This window comes from Otolemur garnettii, unplaced genomic scaffold (assembly GCF_000181295.1).
Source record: "Otolemur garnettii isolate 467f Iridium unplaced genomic scaffold, OtoGar3 scaffold00079, whole genome shotgun sequence".
In the NCBI taxonomy this organism is placed as follows: Eukaryota; Metazoa; Chordata; class Mammalia; order Primates; family Galagidae; genus Otolemur; species Otolemur garnettii.
In genome coordinates, this window is record NW_003852474.1 from 1,660,035 (window position 1) to 1,668,557 (window position 8,523).

Sequence of the window (8,523 nt, forward strand, 5' to 3'; positions counted from 1 at the left end):
AGGAGGGCTTGAGCCCAGGAGTTTGAGGTTTCTGTGGGCTATGACACCACAGTACTCTAGCCTAGGGCAACAAAGTGAAACTCTATCTCAAAAAAAAAAAAAAAATATATATATATATATATAAAACAAGACATAAAATAAAATAGATAAATATGATGAAGTAACAATCTGGAAAATAAAAAATAACTTATCAGTGAAATAAATACTCAATAGATAGGATAAACTCTACACTGGACACAATGGGAGAAAATTATCCAATCGGAATATGGACCAAGGAATTCACCCAGAATGCATCAGACAGAGACAAGGAGAAAACAATACTCTGGGAAGAGCAGGTAGGAAGCATGGAGACAGGCAAGAGCCCCAGTGTCTGTCTAATAGACATTCCAGGAGCAGTGTCTGCAGAGGTTACAGTAAGGGTGTGGCTTGGCCAGCCTCAAGCTGCCACTGCTGGCCACAAGGCTAGTCCCTTTCTCATAAATAATGCGCTGCCTGAAAGGGACAAATTTCCCTCAGGGAAGCCTGTGGACGTCCTGGTAGAGAGGAAGGAAGGGAAATGGAAGAAATGACCAATGGCTCCATCATAGCCTTAGAAAGTGCTGACTTCCTGGTCAACCGCACAAAATCACCAAGGCAGTCAATCCCAGCATATTAGCCAACTGCTTCCAGTGACAGCTTCATCCCTATATCACATAAAATACATAGGAAAAAAAAAAAACATCAGGCAAGAAGAAGTCTGAAGTAAACCAGAGGGACAGCCTTAGAAGTTTTTTTTCTAAAAGTTCCAGCTCTGCAAATACAGCTGATTGCTTTAAAGGATAATGAGCAAAGCTAAATTGGCACCATAATAAAAGGTATAGAAGGTTTTCAAGTCGAAAAGACCAAACAGAAAAAGGAACATATTCTAGCTTTTCAGTGAGCAGAGGAATTTTTAAATCGAGAATCAACAGCTTGCACAAGCAACAGAAAATCCTCTGTGATAACATCAGAGATGGATGATACGCTGGAGCCTGCAAGAAACAGTGAAGATTATTTGAATATTTCAAACTTCATTTCTCTAAGGATGCTTCCCTCCAGAAACTGTTCAAACAAGGAAAAGGCTCCTGTTCTTGAAATCAGTCCTGACATAAAACAGACTTTAGAATAGATTTAAATTTATTTCTTTTAGAGACTGAGACGAAGCAAATTGGGAGGAAAACCATAAAAGCCACACTTTTTTTTTTTTTTTTTTTTGCAGTTTTTGGCCAGGGCTGGGTTTGAACCCACTACATCTGGAATATGGGGCCAGAGCCCTACTTTTTTGAGCCACAGGTGCCGCCCCAAAGCCACACTTCTAACACTAGCTCACAGAAAATGAAATCCACTTCTGAAGACACACTCCTCACCCCTCACCCTCACCCCACCCACCCACACACCCCCCAAATTGCAGATTAGTTTACTTCAAACTAACATTCTCACTGATGCTGAATTAAATATTGATTTTTATTTGTGAATAGATTTATATTAATTGTTTTGCAAAGGTTACATTCCATATGATTCTTCTATGTGTTTGAAATAACAAATATATGAAGATGGAAAACAAAAAATAAGACAGTGTTCAATAAATCAGCAGTGCGACTATAGTTGACAGTAATCTGTTATACATTTCAAAATAGCCAGAAGACAATTATTCAAATATTTCTAACATATGTTATGGTAGACATGAACACATATTTAAGATGATTTAAGATCCCTCGTACACTGATTCGATCTTTATAGGTAATATGAAATTATTAAATTGTCACAGGTACCCTGCAATGATGTGCATCTATTATGGATCAGTAAAACATTGTCTTAAAAAATGTAGAACAGATTAGTGGTAGCCAGTCATTAGAAAGTGGTGCTGTAACAAGGTAGCTAAAGGGAGTCTCAAGATGGAACTCTTCTGTGTCCTGACTGCAGCAGGGTCACAGGTGGCAGGTGACAAAACTGCACAGAACTAAATATACTCAGACACAAAGGGATGCACGTAGAACTAGCGAAATCTGAATAAGGCAGTATCAATGCTAGTTCCCTGGTTGTGAAATCATACTACAGCCATACAAGATGCTGTCACTGGGGGAACTGGGTAAGGGGCATGTGCAACTTCTGTGTATTATTCTTTAAAACTGCATGTCTATAATTATTTCCAAGAAAAAAAATTTTTTTGAGACTGAGTCTCACTATGTTGCCCTGGGTAGAGTGCTATGACATCACAGCTCACAGCAATCTCGAACTCTCAGGCTTAAGTGATTCTCTTGCCTCAGCCTCCCAAGTAGCTGGGACTATAGGCACCTGCTACAACACCTGGCTATTTTGTGGTTATAGTTGTCCTTGTTGTTTGGCTGGATTCAAACCCTCCAGCTCTGGTATATGTGGCTGGCATCCTAGCTGCTGAGCTACAGGTGCAGAGCAAAAAAAAAACTTAAAATTAAGTCAATTCCATGTACTTAGAAAAAAATTAAGATAAAGTCACCCCTAGACATGGTGTGGCAAAACTGCAGAACATTAGGGATTGAAAAGCCTACCAGAAATAAAAGATACATTCCCTGCCAGAGAATGACGATTAATCAGTAAGAGATTTCCTGTCAACAATGCTTGGGGCCTCCACCAGCTGCACACATGACAGCCTTACAGAGACCTGTTCACTTCCTCACTCTGCAGTCCTAATGAGTGACTTTTCTCTGACCTTCCAATTGTCCTCTTCCAGACCTTTACTTCTCCAGAGCCACAATTGTAAGTAATAATCCCTATAATCAATCTCATACTCTATAATACTCACGGTCTAATCCAGAGGGCCCCTACCATCATTATTTAATGTCATGAAATAGAATAGGAGATAAGATAGGCTAATTTTAATGCATCTCAGAGAGTAACGGTAACTAAAATTTTATAAAAGTGCGTAGCCTAGGTGGTTACGTGAGTGACATTGGTCCTGATATAAAAATTATTTCTAAGTATTAAATGGGTGAAAAACATGTGACAGCCACTAAACAGTAATAAGCCTATCATATTATATAATTATTTGAATTAAGTTTAATTTTCCAAGCATTCTGCTACATTTCATTTGGTCAAGACAACTACCCAGTCCCATTAGGGCAGCTCTGTACTTTGTTTAGTGGCATCTTAGCCCTGTGTCAATATCTTAGCTGCCCAGGAAACAGTTGGGTTTTAGGGTAAAGACATTGGGGTATGAAAACTGTATGCACAGATCTCTGGCGCCCTCTAATGGAGCACACCACCGCACGACCCAGTCTTTGAACATCACATCCTCCAAACCTAAACTTACCTCAAGGGGAGAGACAGTTGAGTCTGCACCCAATCACCCAAATTGGCTTCATAGTTAGGCAAATACAAAGAAATGCCCTCTTCTCAAGGGGAACCTGGTTCCAAAGGACCAGGGCAAAAAATTCTCCAAGCCAGCAAGTTGCTTAAGAGTGAGCCTTAAGTGAAGGAGATTTGAGGATCTGACAAGGCTCAAAAGAGGCAAGATTTAGTAAGATTCCAGAAGCAAGCAAAGATTTTACAAGTGAGACCCGGAGCTGGGCATCTGGTGCTTCCCCTGAATATCCACAGATGCAGCTCTCTGCAGGCTAATGGTGCCCAAGAATGATGCCTTTTGCTGATTAAAAATCTCCTAAATCCTCCTTCAGTGCAGTCTCAGCTCTGCAGCCAGATAACACCCTGTTAACATTTAGCCAGACCAGGCCACTCCTCTTAGAAGCCTGCGTGATTCCCTGTCTCACTGCCGTCTCTAACACCCTGAGTGACTGAAGGAAAAATACAAAATTCCCCACCACACAAAGAGAAACCCTGTGTCAACTGGGTGCTCAGAATTATTACAAAATATATCAAGCAAATACCACATATAACTACAAGGCACAAAGACATCACTCAGCACTTTTCTGAGGCAACCACCTTAAACCAGTCCCAAGCACTTTAGAACTGCTTTAAGTGTCCTGTAATGCCCTTTAAAGCCAACTGTAATAAATAAATCCCTGTCCAGTGAAGAATTGTAAAATCATGGGTTTATGAAGGCACGTGATGATTATACTGAGCTTAATTAATGTTTCACTGTGAACATGGATGACACAATGAAGGAGCTTTGGGTGACTTACTGGGAAGAAACTTAAGGCAACACCACGGGTAGATGGTACCGGTCTTACTCTCCAGAGAACTCCCGTGCCTCTCAGGAGTGAGCCCCAAGGTAAGTGACCTCTAATAAACTCACCTAGCTTGCCAAGATGGACTTGTCTGAGTCATTCTTCAGTCTCTCAACAGCTCAGTTTAGAGGGTGGTTTTTCTACACCTTCCCAGGGTGCTCCTGAACCAGTGCCACGGCTCCTGGCTGCCTCTCTGACCCGTTTCTGGGAACATGTCTTCCTATAAACACATTCCCACCAGCCCCACTCTCTTCCGGCTGCTTCTAGAACAGCTCTTCCCTCTGTTTGGCATGCTCTCTCCCCAGAAATGTGCATGGCTCACTTCTTCACCTCCTTCAGGTTTTTACCTAACTAACACTTCTCCATGAGGCCTTTTATGACCTCTTAAAGTTGCTGCCCCACACCTATAATCTGTTCCACCTGCCTTGCTTCAGAATCCCCCAGAACCCCTAACACAGGTCATATTTGGCATATTTTACTCTTTTGTTGTGTTAATTATCTGTGTTACCTTACTAGAATAGTAAGGCCATTAAAGACAAAAATTTTCATCTGCTTTGTTCACAGCCATATCCCCAAGGCATAGTGGGGTCTGCAGGAAAATCAGCGTTCAATAAATGCATGTTGAATAAATTCCATTTTCTATCTAGTTTTGCTGATTTGGAGGAAAGGTACTGTATATATGCATACCTACATACACACATGCCCGCTTAATGAACTTTAAGCTTGCTTAATGAACTTTATTACTAGTTTTAATGGCTACTGAGTTAATTCTCTTAAGTTTTTTTAACATAAATGTTCACATAATAGTATCAAAACATCCCGTCCCTGAGGCAATGAGCCTCAGATTGACTCAGCTGTTTTGCAGTTGGTATGAGATTTCAAGACTAATCAGGAGGTAGAAAGAGAAATTGAACCTGCAAATAATATTTTTAAAATATTATCCAGCCACAATAGAGAAGCGGCCTGTACCCCAGCCAATATGTCCTTTGGATTACTGATGGTGCTGACTAATTTTGAACAAAATAACTTCATGAAATGAAAAAATGGCTTTAAAAATTCCAACATATTCACCAGAGAGTTGATATAGTACTAATAGCACAAGCCTAAGTGGATCTAGGCAAAAAGCAAAAAACTATCATGGAATATGGCTATATTTCCACTACCAATGGCAACCCTCTCCTATGTGACTTGAGCTAGGAGCTAATGTGATTAGGAATCCATCATCAATAGAAAGTCATTCAAGGCTCTTCATCTTCGGTTTGTCATATGTATATATAATTCATAAGTAAATAAATGAACATATAATAGGGGAGTGCACAGCCCAAAATGTTTCAGTATCACTGCTTTAGAAGAATGTATCTTAAACTTTAGAGTAGAGAAGAATCTGGGGAAAACTGTGGGCCCTCTCCCTAGAGAACTGCGTGTAACCTTATATAAATAAATATTCACACTGACAGTCACAGGGTCAGTCAACTCCACACAAGGTCCATCAGTGTACATTAAGTGTCCATGTATTCCAATAAGAATCCTTGATCTTGTTAGCAATGTTGAGTTATTTTAAATTAAAATTAAAGTGCAATGAATTCTCTCTGCCTGTTTTCCTAAAGCGAGCAAAAGCAAAGAAAATTTAAAGCTGGTTTCCCTGGACACCAGTCAGGACATAATGGAAAGGTTTATGAGACGGCAAAAGGACTTCCCATTAGCTGCACATACCCTGACCGGACAGCAGGGGGCAGCGGAGCGCAGGAGAAGCCAGAGCTCAGCGCAGGGAGCTCACAGGCTGGGAGACGACCGTGCATGCGTTCTGCAAGGAGAAACAAGCCAGGCGGAAGGACGAACGCCCCTCAATCTCACTCAATTGGACTCACTTGGACTCTAATTCACACTCGGGAGGGATGACTTCTGGTGTCCTATTAGTGTGCGCAGAGCAAATTTACAATGCAGTGTGTATTTCAGGAGACCTAAAAGATTTCAAACACGGTCACCACAAAAAAATGGTGTTTAATGTGATAGATGTGGTAACTGCTCTGATTTGATCATTATGCAATTTATGCATGGATCGAAACATTGCATTGTATCCCATATTTAACGTACAATTATTTGATGTAAATTTATATTAAAAAATCCATTTTAAAAATTCTCATTAAAAAAATAGAAAGAAAGAAGAGGGGACCAATTGTCTTTGGCTGAATCAAAGTATTCAGGCAAGACTGATTAGTATGAATTCAGTATGAATCAAGTATTCAAGACTGATTAGTATGATTCAGTAAGAATCAAGTATTCAAGGCAAGACTAGATTAGTATGGTCATAAGAAAAAAAGTGGAACAAAGTCCCTTAAATTAAGCTGTCCAGAGTCGATTGTCCCTGCAGTACCTAAAGCTAAGCAAATGAAATAAAATTACTAGCACATACAGCACAGCTAGGTTCAAAGCAATCTTCTGAAAAATAAAGAATATTTTTCAAATCATAATTCTAAGCCACATCCTGTGGCACATCTACTCAGAACTACCCCCAGCCGACACCACTAGAGACCCCCACCCCTGCCTAGATCACTATACCCCCCACTCTGCTACCCACCTACACCCCTCTGCAAACCCACATTTTCTGTGCCCCTCATCTGCACACAGCCTGCCTTTCACTCCAAGTAACAGGTGGTAAAGTTACTGTCAAAGAAATTGACACCCTTGTAATCATCTGCTTTTCCCTGCAGAAATACTGAATGTCTTTCCATTTATTAAAATATTTTATGAATCTGGTTAAACTCTAGTTTCCTTTAATCTAAGATAATTGTGCTTTTGTTAGTTTATTGCTTTTTATATTTGCTGCTATAGATGACATATTTTCACAATAATCATTGCAGTATACAGAAGAAAACCTGATTTTTATATACAATTTTTGTTTATGTGGGGGCCACTGGTTTGAACTCTTCCTTCTAAGTTCCTAAATGGTTCTCAGGAGTCTTCTCTTGAAATGTTTTCAAGGAGAGAATGTTTCAGTGAAGTCACAGCAGGAAGAGTGGCATTTAATGGCGTTGAAAAGAGCCAAGAGTGAAGTTTGCCTTTAAGGTTTCCTCCCCAATCCCAGCCTTTTGGTCATTGGTCCCTTAGTGCTGCCCTCACAGCTCCCAGTCCCTCTGCACTGAGCTTCTTGGTTCAGCACATCCTGGGGCTTTTTCTGCCAATTTGGACTTGGTGCTCCCATGTCAGTTGGTTCTTCTCACTTAGAAGGTGTCCTCTGACTAATCTTAGAACCTCTCTGTAACAGACATGCCCAGACACGTGAGGTGTCACTGCCTTTGGAGGCTTCCAGGGCCTCCTCTGGCTGGTGTTTATCTGGGGGGCAGGCTTCTGACAAGACCTGGCCAAGAAGAGGGGGGATGCACTGTTTTAGGGAAGCCTCTTGGTGTCTGTAAAGTACTGGTGGAAAGAAGTAGCCTCAGCCTGGGGTGGTGGCTCATGCCTGTGATCCTAGCACTCTGAGAGGCTAAGGCGAGTGGATTGCTTGAGCTCACAAGTTCGAGACTAGCCTGAGCAAAAGCAACACCCTGTCTCTACTAAAAAATAGAAAAACTGAGGCAAGAGGATCACTTGAACCCAAGAGTTGGAGATTACTATGAGCTATGACACCACGGCACTCTACCCAGGGTGACAGCTTGAGATTCTGCTCAAAAAAGAAAAAAAGAAAGAAAGAAATAGCCTCTTCGGTCTGGATCATGTCATGTTTGCTGTGAGCCTAAGGCTAGAGGTTGCCTCTTGACACCAGGATGGGAAGGCACCTGAGGTGTGGCAATCACAGGTAGCAGGCAGGGCCCACCAGGAATGCTGCAAAGAAATGGATTGGGAACCCAATGTGCCCTTGTCCCCCAGGCCTGCCCTCCACCCCACTCCATATGCTGGGCCTGGGCAAGGGTCTTCCAGTTTGGGCAGCTGCCTCTATTCTTAATACTGGAAACATCCTAGTAGTTGATTTTCTGAACAATGATAAAGCAGGGCTATGACAAAAAGAAAAAAAAAAAGAAAACTTCATTCAAGGACTCATTCATTCAGCAAATTATTTATCATTAACCAGGAGCCAAGTACTCTGGTTACCTTTTTATCTATATTAACAAGACTACTAAGGCCAAAAGCCATACAGGAAAAGAAGTGATGAATGCAATCACATAATTTCAAAATGACTTCAGGACAGAAAATTAAAAAAAAAAAAAGCAAAATCAAAAGCCAAATGAAAACTGGAGGAAACTGTATTTATAAAGAATCTAAGGCTCGGCGCCTATAGCTCAACCGGCTAAGGCGCCAGCCACGTACACCTAAGGTGGCAGGTTCAAATCCCCAGCCTGGACCC